The sequence below is a fragment of the Apium graveolens genome, chromosome 2 (genome assembly GCF_009905375.1).
Source record: "Apium graveolens cultivar Ventura chromosome 2, ASM990537v1, whole genome shotgun sequence".
Lineage (NCBI taxonomy): Eukaryota > Viridiplantae > Streptophyta > Magnoliopsida > Apiales > Apiaceae > Apium > Apium graveolens.
This window is the reverse complement of record NC_133648.1, coordinates 166,882,204-166,907,168: the sequence shown is the minus strand read 5'-3', so window position 1 is coordinate 166,907,168 and position 24,965 is coordinate 166,882,204.

Sequence of the window (24,965 nt, the reverse complement as noted above, 5' to 3'; positions counted from 1 at the left end):
AGTTTATCATCTAGGAGGTTCCTTAGATTGTGCTCGTCGTGATAATGAATTGTTAAATCAACAAATCAAAGACCTTGAGAAAGAGGTCAATGAATTAAGACTTGTGCACATTAATCAAGATAAATTAAAAGAACAAGTATCTTTTCTAGAGAATAGAGTTGACTGTTATAGACAACTTGAAACTATTCTCAAAGACAAGATCACCGGTCTTGAGGCTAAGGTTAAAGCTTACTTTAACTCTTGTTCGAAGTCCAAAGAGTTTTACAATAAGCAAGCTGTTAATCAAACATCTGGAATAGGTTATGATTACAATGCTGCTATTGGAAAATTAGGCATAAACTCCCCTCCTCATGTCTGTGCTAAAGGCAGGGAAGTACCACATGTGCTTAAGGGTGTTGATGAACCCCTCTATAAAGAATCAATTGCTGAACCATTTGATAAGACCTCTTTTATTATTCAAGAAGAAATCCGTGCTGAAGATAATGCTAATGAGAAAGCTGTCTCCAAGTCAAGTGTGTCAAAAGTTCCAGTCAAGGTTGTGAAAGCAACTGAGACTAACTCATACACACATGAGTTAGATAACATAAATGCCATGTCTACCATGCATAAGTTGCCTATTGTTAATCCCTCTCATAAAGCATGTGGTGTTCCAGAATTGTATGTCTTGTGCTTTTAATCTGATGTATGCTTATTTTAATGGTAAGCATGTTTCTACTGATAAGACTACTCCTCGTCAGCATGTGAATAATAGAAAGCATGATAGGTCTAAGACTGCTAGTCCTCCTAAAGCTAGAAAGGAGACATTTATGCCTAAGCCTAAACAGAATTTTGTCAAGGTTGTTCTCAAGGTCAAATGTCCAGTCATTGAGAAAGTTGAGAATATTAAAATTAAGAATATTGTTTTGCCTGATAAAGGCCAATTTTACAAATATGCCGGACCCAGCCAAGCTTGGGTTCTGAAGAAGGTCTAATCCATTTGTATTGCAGGGCATTAAACAGGTACAACCGGTAGTGTGGATTCTTGACAGCGGATCGTCAAGACATATGACCGGAGATAGAGCCCTGCTATCAAATGTGGTTGAGAAAGCTGGCCCAGTGGTTACCTTTGGAGATAACAACAAAGGTTTAACGGAGGGATATGGTTGTTTGCTAGCTGGAAATGTTATCATTGAAAATGTGTATGTTGTGCAAGGACTTGAACACAATCTGCTTAGCATTAGTCAGTTCTGTGACAACGGCTACAATGTTTTATTCGACAAGCTGAAGTGTCAGATTCTGCACAAGAAAAGTGAAAAACCCTCCTTGATGGGAATCCGGAAAGGAAATCTGTTCGTAGCTGACATGAACTCTGGAAGCAATCCTGAAGTCAATTGTTTCTATGCAAAGGCATCGTCAGATGAGAGTTGGCTATGGCACAAGAGACTTTCTCATCTCAGTTTCAAAATAATGAATTCTCTTGTCAAAAGAGAATTGGTCAGAGGTCTGCCTCAGCTAGAATTCTCCCCAGAAGGACTATGTGAGGCTTGCCAGAAAGGAAAGTCAAAGAAAGCAAGTCACAGAGGCACTGACACATCTTCCATAACTGGTGTTCTGCAATTATTGCACATGGATTTATTTGGACTAGTTAATGTCCTTTCGATGTCAAAAAAGTGTTACTGTCTTGTGATAGTTGATGACTATTCCAAGTATACGTGGGTTTTATTTCTTCACTCTAAGGATGAAACACCACAAGTAGTGATTGATCATATCAAGATGATTGAGTTAGAGTCTAATGTCCCTGTTAGAGCAATAAGGTCAGATAATGGAACAGAATTCAAGAATTCACTTCTCAATGGATTCTGTACAGACAAAGGGATTACCAGACAATTTTCAGCTCCTAGAACCCCTCAGCAAAATGGAGTGGTAGAAAGGAAGAATCGTACATTGATTGAAGCTGCAAGAACGATGTTAAGTGAATCAGGTCTTCCAATGTACTTTTGGGCTGAAGCTGTCAATACTGCATGTTATACTCAGAATCGAACTCTAATCAACAAAGACTTTATGAAAACTCCTTATGAGATTTTGAATGAACAGAAACCTTCTATCAAATACTTTCATGTATTTGGTGCCAAATGCTTCGTGCTCAAGGATGGAGATGATCGTCGTGGTAAATTCGAGGCAAAGGCATATGAGGGTATTTTTGTTGGATATGGAAGAAGATCATACAGAGTGTATATCATTGATCAACACAAAGTAACTGAAAGTGTCAATGTTACATTTGATGACACTAAACTCCTTAGTATCTAAACTGAAGATCCTTATGAGAAACTGAAGTTTGATGATATGTCAGATTCAGAATCAGAACATGGTCAAGAACCTGAGGTTATTGCTGGTGAAGAACCTGTTAATCATGATGATACTCAAGGTAATAGTGATGGAAACTTTGGCAACAATGGAGATACCACTGCTACTGATGGAGAATCTTCAAGTCAACATGGCAACAACTCAGGGGGAGATGCTGAAGGATCATCTAGTAGGACACAACATCCCAATGAATTTCAAGGCGAATCATCCAGATCAAATCTTCCAAGATAGACTGTCTGGAATAAAGCTCATCCTTTTGAGTTGATTATTGGTGATCCAGATATTGGAGTCAGAACTAGACGTGTTACTCAAAATGAGTGTCTGTTCTCAGGATTTCTTTCTGAGATGGAACCTAAGAAGATTGAGGAAGCACTAACTGATCCAGATTGGGTGATTGCTATGCAAGATGAACTCAATCAGTTTGAAAGTCAACAAGTCTGGAAACTGGTACCTAGACCTACACACAAGAAAGCTGTTGGTACTAGGTGGGTATTCAGGAATAAACTAGATGAAGATGGTGTGGTTACAAGAAACAAGGCAAGACTGGTAGCAAAAGGGTATTCTCAAGCTGAAGGCATTGATTATGATGAAACCTATGCTCTAGTGGCTAGACTTGAGGCCATCAGGATATTTCTGGCATTCGCAGCATTCTCAAACTTTAAAGTTTATCAAATGGATGTCAAGAGTGCCTTTCTGAATGGAAAGCTGGATGAAGAGGTATATGTAGAGCAACCTCCTGGTTTTGAAGATCCAGATCATTTGGATTTTGTCTTCTTTCTTTTCAAGGCTATCTATGGGCTCAAACAGTCTCCAAGAAAATGGTATGACACTCTCTCTGAATTTCTTATTGAAAATAGCTTTATTAGAGGTGTCATAGACAAAACTCTCTTTTCTAAAAAATATAAGAATGATACTATATTAGTCCAAGTCTATGTGGATGATATAATACTTGGGTCTACTAATGATAATCTCTGTAAGAGATTTGCTAAGTTAATGCACAACAAGTTTGAAATGAGCATGATGGGAGAGCTGAAGTTCTTTCTTGGATTACAAGTAAATCAAAGGTTAGATGGAACATTTATTTGTCAATCCAAGTACTCAAGGAACTCCTCAAAAAGTACAATCTAGAGGATTCTGCATCAGCAAGGACTCCATCAACTACAGCTGTCAAGCTTGGACCATGTGAAAACTCCATTAAGGTAGATGTCACAAGCTACAGAGGTATGATTGGCTCGTTACTCTATCTTACAGCAAGTAGACCAGATATTATGTAGGCTACACGCTAATGTTCAAGGTTCCAAGCGGATCCTAGAGATATTCATCTCGTTGCTGTTAAACGAATCTTAAGATATCTTAAGAAAACACCAAATCTAGGTATTTGGTACCCTAAAGAATCTGGTTTTAACCTTGTTGGATATACAGATTCAGATTATGCAGGAAGTGTTGTTGATAGGAAAAGCACCTCAGGGAGTTGTCAATTCCTAGGTAGCAGACTAGTCTCGTGGTACAGCAAGAAACAGCAAACAGTTTCCAACTCAACGGCTGAGGCTGAATATATTGCTGCTGGAAGCTGCTGTGCTCAGATCTTGTGGATTAGGAACCAGCTACGAGACTATGGCTCTGTATTGAACAAAATTCCTATTTTATGTGACAATACAAGTGCAATAGCCATCACCAACAACCCTGTGCAGCACTCGAGGACAAAGCACATTAACATCAGGTATCATTTTATTAGAGAGCACGTCATGAATGGTACTGTTGAACTATTTTTTGTTCCAACAGAAGAATAAATAGCAGATATTTTCACTAAACCACTTGATGAGTCCATATTTACCAGATTAGTTGGTAAATTGGGTATGTTGAATAGTTTTAGTGATTAATCTAGTTAATATCTGAGATCTGTTCTTGAATGAATTTACAAATGAATTTTTCATAAATGAAAAATTCATTTGCAAATTTATTTTATCATTTTATCATGTTTCTTGCTTATTTCTATGTAATTTTTATTATCTTATCTTATTTATTTACTCAACTTGTTAATTTTAATGTCTCAGAATATTTTATTTTCTCTAAAAATATTTTTCTATGAATTTAATTTGTTAAAATTCAAAAGAAATCTATTTTTGAACTGAAAATATTATTATCTCTGAAATATTTTAATTATTTTAATTTTGTAAATAATTTCTGAATTTTTACTATTAATATAAGACTTTACTTCAGTTTTCCATATTTGTTAATGTTTTCTGTACTTATTTAGTTGTCTCTCTACTGCTATGACAATCGGCAAGACAATTGAAATTGTCTTGCTGAAAGTCATTTCAGTCTAATTGTGTTTCATTTTCTTATCAGTATAGTTTTATACTGGCAAGACAATCGGTATGACTATCAATTGTCTTGCCAGTTATAAACCTTATATATAAATATTTTCCTTTCATTTTATACTGGTATGACAATCTGTATGACTATCAGATTGTCATACCAGTTATATATATTTAGTGTTTATTAATTTTATTTCAATTATTTTTTTCTGTCTTTAAGCTGGTAGGACAATCGGTATGACAATCCGATTGTCATACCAGTTATACTACTTAATCGTTTTTGTGTGTGTTTTAATTTTCATCAATTCAGTTCTATAGTTTTTTTTTTAAAAAAAATTTCAACAGTCTTTCAGTTTTTTTTTCTCTCTTCTCTCTCTCATATTCGAATCAAACTTAACTACTTCCTTGTCTTCCTTGCTCGAGTTTTTACTCAGCATACAAAAATCATCACTCCTGTGATATATACATACAAGTATATACATACAGAAGTGCTGTTGGATTTTTGTTTAAAAAAAAAATCAGTTTGTGTTTGGTGATTTTGGGTATTTTTTATTTTAATTTCTGTTTTGTGTCTTTTGGCTTTTCAAATCTGCGTTTGTGAGTTAAGAATTTTAACGAGATACATTTCTGTCTAAATTTTTTGATTATAATTAATTTAATTCGAATTATTAAATTAATTTAATTAATTCGAATTTTCTTAATATTATTCTTAAAATTCTGAAAGTGTGTGTCTTATTATTATTTTAAATGGCTCTCAATTTCCAAATTGTTTCGCATAATCTTGTTGGTTATTTTAATCCAGAAAAATGTGATGTGGAAAAATTTAAGCCATGGATTAGATTTTTAAATGACCATTCGATTGTTAGCTCTGCTATTAAATCAAATGTGATTTTAAATGTCGATCTGCTTAGAGTGATTTGCACAACCTCTACTGTGGCCGATGATTCAAAATCTTTTTCATTCACCATGGCAAACACACAGTATGTAGTTGATGAAACAGTCATCAATCGAGCGTTAAATTTTCCATTGGACAATTTCTGTAATTTACCCTTTGAAAATGATATCACAAACTTTTTATATGCTATTCACTATTAGGGGGTGATCAATTTAACCAAACTTTCAAAATCCAATTTGGTGTCTGAATGGGACATTTTCTTCGATACACTTTCTAAAGTGTTTGCCAACTGCACTAAATCCAACTTTCACAACATCACTTCCACTCTGCAGTATATTGGTCTTGCGATTGTTTTCAATCAAAGGATCAATTTTGGAAAACTACTTTTTCCCATTCTCTTGAGACGTCTCACTACTGCTTTACGTGATCATTCTACAAATCGTAGGGTCTCGTGTTACTATGCTCGTTTTCTCATGCTAATAGCAGATCATCTTCTCACACCTGAGCACAAAGCCCTTTTTGCTAACTCTGCAGTAACCGAACCCCCTCCTGTAAGCAAAAAGATTTACACCCGCCAAGACACAACCTTCAAATTCATGCAAGTTCCAGTACTTGTATCTGCTTTCATGGCCACTTATATTCCCTTACCTATTTTCAATCTTCCCGGTCATGAACAGCAACCTCAACCTCCAGTGGTTCAAGCCACCCAGGCTCCTCCAACATCAGATGCTCTTCTATTACAGGTAGTAATTCCTCACTCTCACTCCATTCCTACTTCTGTTGAAAGACCCCCAGTGGTCGATAGGGCTAACCATGAAGTTGTAGAACCACAGCTTCAATCCCAGGTCATAGAGCCAAACACAGAGTCACAACCTATCTCAACCTCTCCCCCACTGTCTAAAATGTTACCCAGAAGATTAATAGGAAGTAGTGTATTGTTAAATGTGAGTGAACCCTCAGCTCTGCCTCCTCCCAAGAAAAGAAGAACATATACTGAGGCATCTGAAAGCCCATCCTTGTCCTCCCAACAGGACATGGACTTTGAAATGGCCAATGAACAGTTACTAGAGACATTCTCTCAACAGGATGAATCTATTAAAATTCGCCATAGGGCCATGGCATCTTGTATTGAGTCAAGCACAATTCCATTACTCACAATGGAACCATACATACCAGTAGATGATACTCAGGACACGGAGCGAGGAGTGCACATAGAGTCTATTACAGTGCCTGCCATAGTTACGGCAGAAGAGCAGTCACATGCTTCTGAGGGAAAATCTGACTCTCAGCCACCTTTAATAGAGTCATTTTCTCCCCTCCCAGATCCAACACCTCTGGCTCCCTCACGGGATTCTCCACTCGCAGATTTATCTGGAGAAAGTGGAGGGCAACTCGGTCAATCTACCCCTGAAGCAATTCAGACATCTATTTCACATAAAATGATAGGTTTGACTTAGGATCGGGACTCGCGAATTCCCATTGCACCACCACTGACCTCTCTTGAAGAGGCTAGGGTGATTTTAACTGCAGGTACAGAAGAACAGCAACAGGAAGACTCCTCACGAGCAATTATATTGAGAGAAACACAAGCACGTGAGGTGAGTGAACCAAACACGAGTGAAATTCAGGTGAGAGCACACACAGACAGAGACACTGAAAACCTGTTAGCTCAAATTGCTGCTTTAAAAGAAGAATTTGCTAAAAGCCAAGCTTAAGCTAAATCATTCAAAGCACAAGTGGTTGAACGGTCTTTTTCTTCCACCTCTGTCAATAATCAGCTGGCACTCATCAGGAATGATATCTCAGATCTCAAGACCACTGTCAAACCAAAGCTCAATTCCATTCAGGAAACTCCAACTTTATCAGCTGATGACATTTCTAACTTCTGCTCTCTACATACAAGAATGACTTCTCTTGAAGACCTGGTTGAAATGAATCATGCACTGGACTCCTCCAGATTTCTAAAGATAGAAACGGGCATGGAACATCTTAATGAAGGAATGAAACACTTGTATTTCATGATTAAGAATTCTCACTGCCCTAATGAAGAACAAAGAACTTACTTTGAAGGGTCGTCTGGTGAAGGGCCGTCAGTAGAGGATCCCTCAACTAAGGGGGAGAAGAAAGGGAATAGTGGAAAGGAAAAAGAAAAAGATACCTCTGCTGGAGACAAAGGAAAGGCTGATGATGTCTACTACAGTGGAGAACAGGATGACTTTGATATTTTTGACATTCCCACTGAACCAGTCTTGGAAGATAAAGATGGTGTATTTGAAGCTGAAGAGGTAAGTGATTTTGGAGAATGGGAAGAGGAAGCTACAGTGGATCCTATCTTTGAGAAAGAGTTTCAGCAGTAGCAGTCAGAGATGAAAAGAAAAGAAGTTGAACTCAAAAAGGTCTCCCAGATCATTGACATGAGGAAAGACATACAAAGAACATAAACTCTTCAAAAGCAACGTCTTCATGACATTAAGGCTCAAGAAAGGAGAAGAGATGTCAGACTGAAGATTGGTGAAAAATGGGATGAAGCTAGGAGAGTACTTGATATACCTCAGCTGAGCACTAACAATGATAGGCAGTTCCTATATGTTCTTAACAAGCTGGAAATCTCAAATCCAAACAATGACATGTACATGAATGCTATCAAGACTGAAGTCTCAAGGATCACAGCTGCTTTTGACAGATCCCTAAATGAGATGAGCATTTTTGTATATTGTCAGAGTGAAGGATCTTTCAAGGTGTCACTTCATCTGTTTGAGAATCGTTCTTTGTCAGAGATTTGGGTTCTTCTCAACAAAGTAAAAAGAAGCTCAGAATTGAATGAAGTTCTTCGAGAAAGGCTTAAAGAGTTTGCCAGCAGGGCTAGTCCTCAAGTGGTCAAAAATCCTCATCAGGTGAGATTCTTTAAGTCTGATTGTCTTCAAATCTGTCAGCTAGATGTACAATCTCTTAAAGACTACTCAGCTAAGCATCTGGTCTGGATGGAACATCATTTAAGAACTGCTGGATACTCATCCATGTTGAAGACTCAAGCTGCTGATTTGATTCAAGCTTATTGTGAAAAGAATATTAAAAGGTACAATCAGTTCAAGAATAAGCTGAAGTCAGTTGGAGTTCAACCAGTCAGACCAGCAAGCTTCACTTCAGAAAAGGATCGTGTCTTTGACAAGGAGTTGCTTCAAGATTTAGAAGAAGGTGAAGTCAGAAGAGAAGACAACTGAAGTCAATTAGCTCAAAACTCAATGTAATATGATTAGAGCTTTATGAATCAAGATAGACTAATGTAGTTATATGTTCAGGCTAGAGGAACATCTATCTTGTATTCACTTGTAAATTTCTTTTGGAATCTGGAAAATGTTAAATATAATCCAGAACTTTTCTGCTATTTACTTTGCATTACTGTTTATATCTTTTTCTTATTTGTTAGTTGAGTTATCTTCTAGGTATTTGTTGTTATTTTCTAACAAGCAAATAGGGGGAGATTGAAAGGCATATGTCATAGCCTATTTGTTTATTCGAGGATTTAACTCAACTCAAATAAGAATGTAATAAGTAAATAGTGGATCTATCGTCAGAGAGATCTCACAGAGTAACATCTGTCAAAGGGTTAAGAAACATTATTCATCTATAGAATTGAAGACTTAATTCACTGGAAGAAGCTCAAGAAATTGATCAAGCCTCAGTGATATCAATCAAGATTGTGGATTTAATCAAGTGACAGAGATCTCGTCAGGGTATCAATTAATTACAAGGATTTAGTCTGAAGAAAATCAAGAGTATCAAGGTCAAGGCTTGAAGAAACGTCACGGAAGTTAGTCACTCATGAACCAGACAGTACATCGAGTGTCAACATTGAAGTGGTGGAATTGATTCATAATTGACAGTAATTTTCAGAAGATTTTCAGAAGAATGGTTGCTGCTCAAGATTAGTATTAATTCTCTATTAATTAATTAAGTCAAATAATTTAATTAAGAAAATAAATTATATCTGCAAAGATTAATTTATTGATTAATTGAATTAATTGATTAATTAATTCAGAATTAATATTAAGGATTTTCAGAATTGTTATTAGATTAAAATCTATTAATAATTCAGTAAGACAATATGATTTGAACTACTATGACAATCGGTATGACAATTGATAGTCATACCGAAAGTCTTGCTAGTTCATTCTGATTGTCTTGCTAGCTATTGGGATTGTCTTGCTAGTTCAAAAGGATAGTCTCACCGAAAGTCCTACCAATTCAAATGGATTGTCATACCAGTTCATTTGATTGTCTTGCCGAAAGTCTTGCTGATTCAACTGGATTATTTTGTTTACTTAAACAAAAAGCAGAAGACATTCATGCAATAATTCAAACAGAACACACAAGTCAAGAACAAGCAGAAAAGAAAAACAAGTAGCAATATATTTCATCTTTTCATCTGCTTTATTCAAGATCAAAATTCTAGATTGTAAAATTAAATCCAAACCACTAGAATTATTTATCTTGTTCTTGTGTAACAATCTAGCGGATTAAAATCCCTAGAACTTAATCTCAAATCGCATTTAGCATTTGATCTTTTCATTACAAAAATAGAAAAAGTTCATGTCGAATTTATTCTAGATTTGTAATAATTGATTTGAGATTAATCCCTTGTAAATGATACCGTTGTTGTAACACCTTTCAAGTTTAATAAAAGTTTTATTTAACTTGAATTTTGTTTCATATTTTTATTCCGCATTTTATTCGATTAAACGGTATTGTTTGTATTCAACCCCCTTCTACAAACAAATTGGGACCTAACACATTCCTTTTGCAAACACCCAACGCATGTGACTGTGTTGTCACTGTCAACAGCTATTTGAACTTGATCATCCGTCGGGACTATGCTTGTCATCCGTCGGGAGCTTTGTTGATCATCCGTCGAGAGTCTTGTAGATCATCCATCGGGAGTCTATTTGCCACTTGACTCTATTTCACTTATACAGAATTACAAGACATCTCATATTTACAATTAATTAACCTATTCTGCATATCAATCTAGTAGTCAACATGACTTACAGAACCCTAAGCAATCTACTTGACTAATACATGTTGTTTGCAGAAATGTGCTACAGTTCTTATTTGTTACATAAGCTACTCACTCGATGGATGTCAATTTGTCATCCGTCGGGACTATAAAGATCATCCGTCGAGTGATACAAAATTCACTAAGTTAAATCTACTAAGGTATTTTGTTAACTTATCATCAAGTTCACAATATATTCCTAACAATCTCCCCCAATTTATTTCTACTGGAATTGTAGCCATAAATTAAGAGAAACTTGATGATAACAAAACACCCTAAAAATACATGTTAAAAGTAGTAGATAAAACTGATAAGTGCTACAAAATTTATTGAAAATTGAACAAAGTAAAGTGTATAAAGAGTTCTCAAAATTATTATCAACGTGCTCTTCTAGTCTGAGCAGATATTTCTATTTCCTTGATTGTCTAAATTTATTCCCAAGCTTCATGTTGTTTTCCTCTATTTCATTCTGGAGTTGTTTGTGGAATTCAAGTTCATCAACTTCAGATAGATCCAGCATTTCTTGCATTTCCAATAGAGTCTCAATGCTAGAGATACTCAATTGGTCATCCAGTCTGAAGAATCTTCTAACTCCCTTATTATCCATGAATTCCATCAGCCAATAAGGCCTCAAATGCACTCTCTTCTCTGTGAAGGGAATTGATAGAGTTTTTGGAAGTGCATCTTTGGCTTTATTACTCCCCGGCTCTTCAATCTTCTTTATAACCAATCTCCTTGCAGTCACATTAAAACCAAAGTTCTTTTTGAAAGATGAGTAGACCTTTATCAGTACGGATTGGCTTTCTTCTAAAATCCTGTGAAGAGGCCATGTGATTTGTTTCCCTTCCTTGTACTTAAACACCAATCTTTCAGGAAGATGTCTGTGAGCGTCAATTCCTCTTACATCTACCAGTTCATCCAAGTAGAGGTTTAAATCTGAAAACTCCTTGATATCACAGATATATAAAAGATCTTCCTTGTTGACTGTAGATTTAGATTTGGCTAAGGTCTTGGTTCTGAGAGTTACAGGCTTGCTTTTCTTGGTTGCTCTTATCTTTATCTTCTTTGGCTTGTTGAAGATAGGTAAGTTGAATTCAGGAATGGGCAGACTTTCCCAGTTTAATGGCTCATCCTTGGGAATAATAGGCTCACCATGAAAATTCTTAGTTGGATCTACCTTGAATTCTTCATGAACCACTAAGGGCTTGGATGTCTGAGTTGAAGTTGTAGACTGTTTGGGAATGTAGTCTTCCATTTCCTCATCACTAAAGTCTAATTTCCTTTTAGAATGTAGCTTGTATCTGAATCTTCTTTTCTGTGGAGGTTCATTTTGCATTTGTTGGTTCTGAGTTTCAGTAATCACAGGTGGTTTTTCAGAGATCTTAGTTGTATGTTTGATAGCTTGAAGTTTGGCTAAGATAGCAGCTTGCTATTTCTTTTGTTTGAGCTTCTTAGCATCTAGAGCAGCCTGCTTCTTTTCTTGCTTTATCCTTTGTTTTTCTTCCTTCTTAGCTTCTACAAATAGAGGGTGTTCAACCACCATACAGATCTCATTTCCATTCCTGTAGATCTTGGCAATTCTCTTCTTTTGAACTGAATCAGATGGATCTTTGTAAAATGCAATTGACCTTGCCATCAGCTTCTTTTCATCTGGCCTAGGTGTCTCAAACAAAAGATCCATAGGGTTTTTGTCTGAGAACTTTGAGTAGTTTCTTTTAGGCTTCAGAATCAGATCAGCTTTTGGAGATTTGATGCATGAAGTTTGGCCTTTTTCCAAGTTTCCTAGACTCATTTCATGCACTGAGATATGTTTGACTTGAGAATGGTGATGAAAAGTCTTGTCTGGCTTCTGTAGCCGACCAAATTTCTTCTGAATATCAGCATCAATTTTCTTCCATTTTTCATCTAGTTCCTTCTCAGCTGCTGCTACATCAATCTTTGGTAGTTTGTCATTTGATTCCTGTTAGGTCACACACACTGTAGAAGGGGGTTGAATACAATATTTACTAAAATCAAATCGAATAGAAGAACTCAAGTAACAGAAAACAGATTTTATTCAACACAGTAAACTCTGTTACAAAGAACTATCCTCTCTCAGTGATGAACAAATTATCACGAGAGCTGCTAGGGTTACAATGAATAATAATTTCGATTATGATAACACACATAGTGTAAACCCTATGTTTGTGTTTATATACTACACAGTTACAAGATAATCTTCTAATTAATATCGAATGCAATTCTGCTTTCTAATATATATCAATCAGTTATCTTTTCTTCCAAGTATTCTATTCCTTAAAGAATTCTTCTCCATGCATATCTCTTCTTATGTTTGTCTTGATCTTCTTTCCTTTCAATCAACCGCCTTCCTTATCTGAACGTCTCCTTAAGTCCTGATAAATATCTCCTGATAACTTAAGTTCTGATATCTTAAGTCCTGACTTCAATATAAGTACTGATTTCCAGTTAAGTACTGATTTGTCCTGTTAAGTAAGATCTGAAAACTAAACACAAATCATATTAGACATGACATCACAAATATATCTAACAATCTCCCCCAACTTGTAAATTAGCATAATATACAAGTTTAACAGATATTTGATGATGTCAAAAACATTAAGTACAAATGCATGAGAATATGACTAGATAACTACAATTTACAGTCCTTATAGCTTTACCATCCTCAAGGTCTGATAACAGCTTCAGTCTGTATACACTTCAGAATTTAAGCAGTTGTAGATCTTTGACTTAGCTTCAATTTCTGATCTCTTTGATGTCAGAAGTTGTTCTGAGATAGTTCTTCAACAAACATCTCTCAGCATATTCAAGTTCATTGATCATCCTCCTTTTAGCATTCTTCAATTCAACTGTATGTTCACCAGTTTGAAAGATAGCAGCCCTGAGATAATTTATTTTAGCTTTCCTTATATCATGATCTAGTCTGATGATATAGGCTTTATCAAACTCAAGATTGAATTCAAGTCCCTTAATACCAGAAAATGTAGTGATGATTTTAGCAGTATTAGGCTTCATTTCAACAATTTCTCCACTGTGAGATCTATAATTGGGACAGTATGGGTTATCATACTTTACAGAGTAAAGCTTCTTCTGTCTTTGAATATTTGACTTTAAATACCCTGCAACACCATCTGTTGATCTGTTTTTAACTTGAAGCAGAAATAGAACATGTTCCAGTTCTTCAAAATACTTCAATGAAATTACATTCTCCCTGATCTGGAATACCTTCCCATCTGTCATAAAGTATAACATGATGTCTTCTTTCAAAACAGAGTGGTAAACCATTTGTACAGATTCAAGTTGATTCAATCTCTTAGGAGTTGCTCCTATACCTGGTTCACTTAAGGAAGTTGGATCATTGGTATTATTGCTTACTCTCTTCTCTTTTGAACTACCCAATCCAGATTTGTCTCTTGCTTCCTTTCCTGTAACAACTCTTGCTTCAAAACCACTTGATGTAGTCTTCAAAGGTTGAGTCTGTTGAGCTTTGGTGAATCCTGGTAGTAGCATCTTTGAAGGTTTAACATGAGAAATGTCAGAGGTTTCCTTTTCCTTATCTTCTGATATCAAGCCAACTTGAGCTATGTCAGAGGTTTCTTGCTTCACTGTCATATCAGAACTTACTACATCTTGACTCTGAACAACTTGAGCCATATCAGAGGTTATTTGAGAAATCTTCCTTTTCATCAGAGTAAGACTAGCATCTTCATCCATGACTGGCACATATACCTTTACAGGTGCATCAACTTTTTCTTTGCCCTTGGATCTTGGATCTACCTCCACTTGTGATTTGGCTTTGCTTGCCTCAGAATTTGCCCTTTCATTAATCACAATACCCTTAAGTTTTGGAAGTTTCTTTTCAACAACAGAAGCTTTAGACTTGGAGTTGACTTTTTCTGCTTTAAGTCTAGCTTCTTCTTCCTTTATACTTTCAAAGTCCATTCCAGGATTTTCTTTAAGAAATAATCTCCTTGAAATTTCTTCATCAAGTTCCAGATGTTCAGTAGAACTTATCCTTTTACCAGTATCAGAACTTATTCTTCTCCCAATATCAGAACTTGTTCTTTGTGTAGAAATTTCAATTATCTTTGATGAAGATCCTTTACCTTGACCATGACCTCTACCCATTCTAGAGTTTCCCTGGTCATCATTTCCATCATCCTTACCCTTCAGTGATTGAGTAGATTTGCATTTGGACTTAATTACTTTCTCCCCCTTTTTGGCATCAGTAGGTAAAAGAAGAGAGACAAGAAATTCCACTTAGGATTGGATCTTATTGAGTTGAGTTTGATGAAAACCTTGATTCTTTAGAATTCATCAATCTGAGCTTGTTGCTTCTCCTGAGTTTTTTTCAATATACCGAATTCTGTCAAAGGCTGGCTTGAAAAATCTGTTCTTTTCCAATTTTATATTCATATCTTGCTGGATTAAAGATTCTTGAATTTTATTCACCTTGTAATGAGTTATGGAGTGTTGACCTTGAAGGTGCCTAGTACTCATTGCAGTACCTCTCAGCTGTGCCTTGAAATCATCATTTATCAGCATTTCATCAGCTTTGGCAAGGTGCTCAGCAAGAATTTTTTAGTAGAAACAAAACTATTTGAGTTCCATTCCTTAGTCCACTCCTTTCCTCTAGGAGTTTCACTCCAAGGTACTGGTGCATCCTCTCTAACAAACTTCTTGATTAAATCAGCTTTGTTTGGAGCTTGTTGAGGTGCATGTCCTGATGGACCAGCTGCATCAGCATCTATATTTGCAGCAGCTTCACTAGTAAGTTGAGCATTAGCAGCATCAGAACTTATAGAGCCTGCAGCATCAGCATCCTCTGATAAAAGAACAATATGTGAGGCTATAGAGGCTTCAACATCATCGTCTAAGTTCTGATCTGCAACTAAATTCTGATCAACAGCCAAATCTTGATGCCCACCTAAAATCTGATTTTCATCATCCATATTCAGAATTGTTGTGGTTGGAATATCTTCATTGAAATTAGCATCTAGAATTGGTGTTGTTGGTGGAGTGAGTTGAGTTGGTGGAGCTTCCAAGTACAGAATCTCAGGCACAACCAAGTTATGAATATCAATTTCAGCACTTGTACTTGGGTCTTCAGTATGTACTGGATCAATTATAGGAGACACAGGAGGTGTAAGCACTTGCTCTGGAATATTCTCTTTCTCTTAAATAGGAGACTTTTGAGCTGATTCAGCAGTATGAAGTAATTCAATTACTATAGGTTCTGTTGGGATCAGAGATTCCTAACCCCCTTCCTTAGCTGCTTCTTTCAAAGTTGCTACAGAGTGTGATGATACGCTTACATCCCTCCCGGCTCTTTGCTTTTTAAGTCTCTTTGCAGAATTAGAGACTTTGGGAGCTTCATCATCAGAATTTAGCTTTCTAAGCCTTTTGAGGGGCCTAGAACTCCCAGTTTCAGTATCTTTCTGAGAAGAGATTTTCTCAGCTTCTTCAACAACAGGTACTGATATGGGAACCTATTCCTCATTTTATGACTCATCTCTCGTAACAATTCTCCTTCTCTTCTGTTGAGATTGAGGTACTATCTTAGTCCTCTTGGGTTTTGAAGATGAAGACTTCACTGGATGTGCTGAAGGTTGAGGTTGAGATGACTGTGATGGTTTGAAATATGTCCTGATGGAGGGTTGAGTAGGTTGAGGTTGAGAAGTTTGAGGTTGATGAGAGATGGTAGGTTCTGATGGCTGTTGAGTTGGCTGTGATGTGTTGGTGGGTTGAACATCAGGGTAAACAGATGTGTATGTTTGTGGATCAGCATTTACCAGAATCTGTTTTACTAACTGAGGAATCTATAAGGGTCTCTGTACTGGTTTCTTAATGTCAGCATTTAACAAATCATTAAAAGCCCTTTTTGCAAGCTTAAAGGGTGGAATTAAAGTACTGGCTAATTGGGGTTCATCAGCACAACAAAAAGTATATATTAGCTGACATAATCTAGCAAAGTATACTACATTCCTATCCTCTGTCATCCTATCCCCTATGAAACCTAGCACAACACTTGCAAAATCAAAATGAGTTTGATGAATAAGGACATACCCGATTTGTTGACTCATGATGGGAATATCATCAAAATTGGAGCATTTATTGGCGAATGCCTTGGTGATACAATCAAACAAAAAGCTCCATTCCTTTCTGATATTTGCTCTTTTCAGTTGACCCAGCTTTCCCAAACTTTTCTCATAGCCCAAACTGGCCATGAGCTGCTGTAAGACAGGATCCTCCACTGTTGAGAATGTGCAACCTTCAGGTAAGTGGAGAGCTTTACGAACTGCTCCAGGAGTAACCACATGCTCAATATCTCCTGATATGGAAACAATGCTTGGAGTACCAGTAGCACCACCATCATCAAAAAGCCCAGTTCTCCAAAATGTCAGCACTTGTTGGCTTGAAATAGTTCGAGGTTGGGTCAAAGCATACCCAATCTCACTATGAGCTAATAAATCTTGCACAAAATGCAAATATGATGGAGCTTCAGCCTTGGTCAGGATTAAAGCATAATTATTTGGGACAAACTTGGCTCCATCAACAATTAAATCCTTGGGTGCCATCAGAAATAAGTGAAAAGTTAGAGTGCCTGTAAGGTGTTTGAGAAAATGTCTGTAAAGAAAACTGTCAGAAAATGTGAGAGAGAATAAGAAAAGAGAGAGAGTATAATAAAAATGAAAATAAAAGATTTGAAAATCTTTTACCTCTTTTACTTAGACACCCCACGCGACAGCAGTTAATAAGAAGTGGAACAGACCTTTACACCTGTCAGGCATGCAGCAGTTAAGGCAAAAGTTAATGGGCACGGTAAATAAGTAATAATTACATTGCACGTTCAGTTTTTAAAAAAAAACTGTTCCCACTAAACAAATGATTATTACTGCTTTATCTCACATAAACCAATATTCTGTAAAAATATGACCATTCAAGTAATGACCAAAAATAAACCAAGTAAATAAATACTGCCATGTCAGCATCAGAACTTGATTCTTATCAGGATTTAAAAGTTGTCAGAATATGGCTCCTTTACTCGAAAAGTGAATGTTTATTCCTGTTATTCTTCACACAAATACTGATATGGGTACATCAAAACTTAATCATCAGAACTTCCATCAGAACTTGTCCTCAGAATTTATGCAACTGATACTTAAATTGTTCATCCAAAATAACATTTATCACCACAGTAATTTTCATCATTCATATGGAGTGTATGTGTGTGCATTAAGCTAAATATCAGACAAAGAGTAAAGTCTGATTCACTTCTGTACATCTTAGAAATAAGGTATAACTAAGAACTTTGCTTAAAATCTATCATTATTCTGAAGCCTACTATAGAATGAGTTCATGCATGAGTCCACCTCAACTATTTTGTGCTATTTTATGCATCTTTTGAAATTCCTTTTTACAGTGGCTTCTCAGTGTAAGTGAGTCACAACTGCTTATCATAATTTATGCTATTTTCAAAGTATTTCTCCAGTAATCAAAGAATGTGAAAAGTCACCAAGAAAATTTTATTTTTCTTTTCTAATGCATATTACTTAATACCAGCAATGCACATGGGTCTTCCCTTCCACATATATTTTTCTTTAGATCTCAAAGGAGTACCTGATATTTATTACTTTTCTTTTCTTTTTCTTTTGATAAGTGAGGCTTATCAGCATTTAGTACATCCATCAGATTTACTAACATCAGAACTTAACAGATGAGAAGCACTATTCTAGTTTTTGACTTAGTAATAAGATACACAAAGTAAACTTTAACCAAGCTCAATATCAGAATTTGTTTGTGTTAAAAGATTTCCACATAAACAATTACTTCAAACATGGGATTAGTATATTAAAGACTACTAGGTCAGCATTTAGCACAGTTATCCTCATTGGATTGAATAGTCATAGAAACATTCATATCACTATCAGAGTTTAGAAATTCACATCAGACAACAATCAGCACTTAGAAAATTTCAATTTAAGCATATAATACACAAAGATAGTAATATCTGTAAATACTGATCATAAAGTCTGATGTATCAGAACATAAACTAAGCAGATTTAGAGAAAGAACCTGAAACCATTCCAAGTTCATTTACCAATCTTATAAAAGTAGCTTCACACAGTGGTTTTATGAAGATATCTGCTAGTTGTTGATCTGTTGGAACAAAATGCAATTCCACTGTACCTTCATCCACATGTTCTCTTATGAAGTGGTACCTAATGCTGATGTGCTTTGTCATTGAGTGTTGAACTAGATTACCTGTCATAGCAATAGCACTTTGATTATCACAGTAAATAGGGATTTTAGAATATGTTAACCCATAATCCAGTAACTGATTCTTCATCCAAAGAATCTGTGCACAACAGCTTCCTGCAGCAATGTATTCTGCTTCTGCAGTTGATGTAGAAATTAACTTTTGTTTCTTGCTAAACCAAGAAACTAATTTGCCTCCAAGAAATTGGCAGCTTCCACTTGTGCTTTTCCTGTCAATTTTGCATCCTGCAAAATCTGCATCTGAGTAACCTATTAGCTTAAAGTCTGATTCTCTAGGATACCACAATCCCAGATCAGCTGTACCCTTAAGGTACTTGAAAATTCTTTTTACAGCTGTTAAGTGAGGTTCTCTTGGATCTGCTTGAAATCTTGCACAAAGACATGTAGCATACATGATATCAGGTCTACTTGCAGTTAGATAGAGTAGTGAGCCAATCATACCTCTGTAATCAGTAATATCTACTGATGTACCAGTATCTTTATCCAATTTTGTTGCAGTGGCCATAGGAGTGGATGCACTTGAACAATTCTGTATTCCAAATTTCTTCAACAAATTTCTGGTGTACTTAGATTGACAAATAAAAATTCCTTCTTCATTCTACTTGACTTGAAGGCCCAGAAAATAGCTAAGTTCTCCCATTATACTCATTTGATATCTTGACTGCATTAGCTTGGCAAACCTTTTACAAAGTCTGTCATTTGTAGAACCAAAAATGATATCATCAACATATATCTGCACCAAAAGTAAGTCCTTTCCATGATTGAGATAAAACAATGTTTTGTCAATAGTCCCTCTGTTAAATCCACTTTCCAGAAGAAACTGAGCTAATGTCTCATACCATGCTCTTGGAGCTTGCTTTAGGCCATAAAGTGCTTTATCAAGTCTATAGACATGATTAAGAAATTTTGAATCTATAAAACCTGGAGGTTGTTCAATATATACTTCTTCTTCCAATTCTCCATTAAGAAAAACACTTTTTGCATCCATTTGAAAGACTGTAAACTTTTTGTGAGCAGCATAAGCCAAAAATATCCTTATAGCTTCCAATCTAGCAACTGGTACAAATGTTTCATCATAATGAATTCCATCCTATTGAGAATATTCTTTTGCAACCAGCCTTGCTTTATTTCTTGTAATTATGCCATCACTATCAGTTTTGTTTCTGAATACCCACTTTGTACCAACAATAGATCTGTTCTTTGGTCTTGGCACCAGGGTCCAGACTTTATTTCTTTCAAATTCATTTAACTCTTCCTGCATTGCTTGCACCCAATCAGCATCTTGAAGAGCTTCTTCCACTTTCTTTGGTTCAGTCTGAGAAAGAAAGAGTGATAAAGACATTCATTTGATGTTGTTATTCTAGTTCTTATACCTGCTTCAGGATCTCCAATAATCAAGTCAGGTGTATGTGCTTTAGTCCACTTCCTTGCAGATGGAAGGTTATCTCTAGAACTGGATGCTCCCCCATGATCCATGCTGTCTCTACCAACATTTTCTGATTCCCCCCCCCCGAAATTATGCTCTCTGAGTTGGATCCTTCAGAATTTGAGTTTCCAGAATTATCAGAACTTGAGTTTCCAGAATTATCAGAACTTGGGTTTCCAGAATTATCAAAAGTTGGCTTATCAGAACTTGATGAATCATAACTTGAAGAGCCTGTTCTAGATTTTGATGCTTCTTGAGATGTGGTTGGATCTTCTATCTGCTCCCCCTGCACATGTGCATTTTCCTTTGGCATAGTCACCATAGTTTCAATAACATCAGAGTTTAACCCATCAGAGTTTGCAGTATGAGGATTTAGACTGTCAGGATTTAGACTATCAGGATTTACAGAATCATAATTTAAAACTTCATTCTCAAATCTCAACCGATCATGATCATTAAAATCTTCAAGTCCAGTAATCTTCTTATCATCAAAAGAGACATTGATAGATTCCATGACAACCCTTGTTCTTAAATTGTAGACTCTGAAGGCTTTTGTGGAAAGTGGATATCCAACAAAAATTCCTTCATCAGCTTTTAGATCAAATTTGGATAGCTGTTCAGGATGAGTCTTAAGAACAAAATACTTGCATCCAAATACATGAAAATACTTCAGATTTGGCTTCTTTTTCTTCACCATCTCATATGGTGTCTTTCCATGCTTGTTGATAAGTGTTGTATTCTGGTTAAAACAAGCAGTCTGCACAGCTTCAGCCCAAAAATAGGTTGGTAACTTTGCCTCATCAAGCATAGTTCGTTCAGCTTCAATAAGAGTTCTATTCTTTCTTTTAACAACTCCATTTTGCTGTGGAGTTCCAGGAGCAGAAAATTCCTGCTTGATTCCTTGGTTTTTGCAGAACTCTTCCATAATCAAATTCTTGAACTCAGTGCCATTATCACTTCTTACGATTTTCACAGAGTCTTTGACCAATTTATCCAGTTGTTTGACATAATCAATAACGATAGATGCAGTTTCACTTTTTATGTGCAAGAAATACACCCATGTGTATCTGGTTAACTCATCCACTATGACCATAACATATTTCTTCTTTGCAATAGACATGACATTCACTGGACCAAATAGATCAACATGTAGTAGGTGATAAGGCTCAAGAATTCAAGATTCAGTCTTGCTCTTGAATGGAGATTTTCTTTGTTTTACCTTTTGACAGAAATCACAAAGGCCATCAGGAGCAAATACTGATTTTGGCAGTCCTCTCACAAGATCTTTCTTGACTAGTTCATTTATATTATTGAAATTTAAATGAGAGAGTTTCTTGTGCCAATTCCAGCTTTCTTCAATTGATGCTCTACTTAACAGATAGATTGCAGAACCATCAGTACTTGTTGAAAGCCTGGCTTCATAAATGTTACCATGCCTCTATCATTTCTAAACAACTTTGCCTGTAGATTTGCTAACAACTTCACAGTGTTCTTCAAAGAAATCGACATGATAACCTCTGTCACAGATTTGACTAACACTCAACAAATTGTGTTTAAGTCCTAAGACTAGAGCTACTTTTTTAATGATGACATTCCCAAGATTGATATTGCCATATCCCAGAGTTTTTCCCATGTTGCCATCTCCATAAGAAACACCTGGGCCAGCTTTCTCCACAAAGTCTGATAGCAGGGCTTTATTTCCAGTCATATATCCTGAACATCCACTGTCCAGAACTAGGATATTTTTCCAGTTGCCCTGCAATCACAACGACCACTAATGATTAGTTTTAAGGACCCAGACTTGCTTGGATCCTTTGGCCTTACTAAGTTTGTTAACATTTGCAGCGGATTTAGCATCAGAGTTTATGTTAACAGTTTTCTTATCAGAATTTACAATATCAGACTTTGCATCAGAACTTACACTAGAAAGAATAATGATAACTTTCTTTAAAGAAGGTTTTATTTGATAATAATCATAGTCTAAATTATGATATTCCTTACAAGTATAAATGGAATGCCATAAACTACCACAATGAAAATAAGGATTTTGTGGCCTATATCTAACAAACTGACTCTTAACTCCTGATTTTGAAGTTAAGGAGTTTATGTTCTTATTTTTCCTGCAAAAAGAAGCCAGATGGTTAGAATTTCCACAGTTATAACATTTCTTTCTAGGAGCATTAGGAACAGGCTTATAATCATTGCTTTTATTCACACCTACCTTTCCATTCCTATTTTTCCTAGGTGGTTTTACCTTGTTTACATTCTTAACATCTTTCAGCTTATGCTTAAGCTGCTTCTTTGTCATTAAGCCTATGTTAACTTTAGTTGGCTTATCCTATTTTGGTTTGTCAGAAGTTAATTTCTCTTTAACTTCTGATTTATCAATATCAGACTTTACAGCTACAAACTTAACATGATTTACCTTTGGTTTTTGTTTAACAACTATAGGCTCAATTTCTACAATTTCTTTATCATTTTTATCATCTCCATAACCTAAGCCCTCTTTCCAGTTTCCACTACTTAAACAAATTCTGAGTTGTTCTGCCAGAGTTAGTCCAAGTCTTGATAATCTCTCTTTCCTTTTCTAACTCAATTTTTAGAGATTCATTCATTTTAAGCACTTCATCTCTAACATAGAAAGCAACATCTCTATCTTTCTGAGTTTGATGGAACATAACTAACTCTTTTTCTAAATAATCATTCCTCTTTTTATAAGCAAGATTTTCAGAAGTTAATCTTTCACATGTTAAAGTTTGATCTCTATAACTAATGAACATAGTTTTAAGATATCTTCTCAACTCAGTAATATCATCAGTATGAAAAGCATAAGTTGTTTGAGGTACCTTTAACTCAGCAGCTTCAGAGATGCTATCAGCATTTGCCATCAAGGCATAGTTCACCTCACTTTCATAATCTGAAGTGTCTGTCCAGCTTTTCTTCTTTATGACAAGAGCCTTGCCTTTCTCACTCTTCACTTTCCTGTAATCAGGAGATATGTGGCATTTCTCACCACAGTTGTAGCATTTGACATTTGAGTAATCTCCTCTGTCATACTTTCCTCCTTTGCCTTCAGATTTTCTGAAACCTTTCTTATCAGAACTTGCACCTTTCCTGGAAAACTTCTTTCCCCTTCTGAATTTCCTGTATGCAATCTTTGTGATTCCTTTCACCATAAGAGCACACAGCTTCATCATCTCTTCATCAGGGTCCATCTCAGATAGACTTTCAGTTTCTGAATCCTCATCACTATCAGGACTTGATGACTCAGTATTAGACTTTGTGATGAGAGCCTTTCCTTTGCCTTTCTTTGAGACAACCACTTTAGGGGATTCCTCCTCAGCCTTAAGAGCAACTATTCTTGACTTTCTCCCATGCCTCTTGCTTCTTTAATCCATTTCAAGTTCATGAGTCTTGAGCATACCCTAAATTTCATCAAGAGTAGTTTCATCAAGAGCATAGTTGTCTCTTATAGTTGTGGCCTTCAAATCCCAACTTTCAGGAAGATCTAAAAGGAATTTGAGATTAGTATCTTCAAGATCATATTCCTTATCCACCAATGACAGATCATTCAAGAGTTTGACAAATCTATCATATAAACCAGTCAATGACTCAACAGGTTTTGAGTCAAAGTGCTCATACTCTTGAGTGAGTATAGTCCTCCTGTTCTTCTTAATTGAATCAGTTCCTTAGCATCTTGTCTCCAAGGCATCCCATATCTCCTTTGTAGTCTTGCAGTTAATTACCCTGTTTGACATGACATTATCAATGGCACTGTGCAACAAATGTCTTACCTTTGCATCCTTTGCAATAGATGAGATATCTTCAGCTGTATATTCACTTTTCTCCTATGGTATAGTCTGTGCTGGCTAATCTGCAACTATAACAGAGAGCTTGGTTGGCTTGTGTGGTCCTTCATTAATTCTGTCAAGGTATTCTGGATCTGTAGCTTCCAGAAAAATAGACATCCTCACCTTCCATATGGGATACTCAGAAGGTTTCAGTATGGGAACCCTAATAGTCTCATATGAATTATGGATTTAAGTCTTTGGAGTTTCTTCTATTTTGGTGGGCTTGGTTGGAGTTTATACTTCTTCAGACATGATTGTTTTTTGATCTTTACTGTATGTATGTTAACGGATAGCTCTGATACCACTTGTTAGATCACACACACTGTAGAAGGGGGTTGAATAAAGTGTTTACTACAATCAAATCGAATATAAGAACTGAAGTAACAGAAAATAGATTTTATTCAACACCATAAACTCTGTTACAAAGAACTGTCCTCTCTCAGTGATGAATAAATTATCACGAGAGCTGCTAGGGTTACAATGAATAATAATTTCGATTATGATAACACACATAGTGTAAACCCTATGTCTGTATTTATATACTACACAGTTACAAGATAATCTTCTAACTGATATCGAATACAATTCTGCTTCCTAATATATATCAATCAGTTATCTTTTCTTCCAAGTATTCTATTCCTTATAGAATTCTTCTCCATTCATATCTCTTCTTATGTTTGTCTTGATCTTCTTTCCTTTCAATCAGCCGCCTTCCTTATCCAGAACGTCTCCTTAAGTCCTGATATTATCTCCTGATAAATATCTCCTGGTAACTTAAGTT